The sequence below is a fragment of the Marmota marmota genome, unplaced genomic scaffold, assembly GCF_001458135.2.
Source record: "Marmota marmota marmota unplaced genomic scaffold, marMar, whole genome shotgun sequence".
In the NCBI taxonomy this organism is placed as follows: Eukaryota; Metazoa; Chordata; class Mammalia; order Rodentia; family Sciuridae; genus Marmota; species Marmota marmota.
Window position 1 is genome coordinate 4,939,446 of NW_025999880.1, and position 652 is coordinate 4,940,097.

Consider the following 652-nt stretch of genomic DNA (forward strand, 5'->3'; position numbering starts at 1 on the left):
GCCCCGCGCTCGGCGTTCGCTCCGATAGGCTCAGGTTCTTAGAAGCACCCAGGCGCAGAACCCTAGCAATCTGTTTGCAAGCCACAGGCTAATTGTAGCCTGGAATTACCTGATCTATGGCTGAATGAGTTGCGGTCAGTCGAAAACAGGGGACGTGACGTCAGTTTACCAAGATGGTGGCTGCTGGCCTCCTCTGTGGACTGACCGGTGTGTAGAACCGAGCAGGACCGCTTCCTTACCCCGTCTGGAACCCAGAATTCAGCCCTGAGTACGGTGCTTGCGCGGCTGGCAGAAACTGCAGCGCTGTAACCCTGCGTCTCTATCCCAGCGCACACTGCAGACTCTAGCCGCGGGGCGATTTGCTGAATAAGCAGTTACCCTCCGTGCGACAAACCTCTCGCGTTTGAGTCCCCGTAGCCGATCCTCGTGCGATGGAAATCCTTCCTCCAGGTTCCGGAGCACCCCACTATTGCTGGAAATTCCTAACAAGATATCCTTTAGCCGTCCTGACTTGTCATACTCCCACACAGTGAAGCAGCACACGGGGGTAATGCACTCCCCTCGCCGCCATCTTCCAAAAATCCACATTACTCCTTTATAGTCAATCCCTATCCCCAAATCCAATCCCTGACAACACTGATCTAGTTTCTAT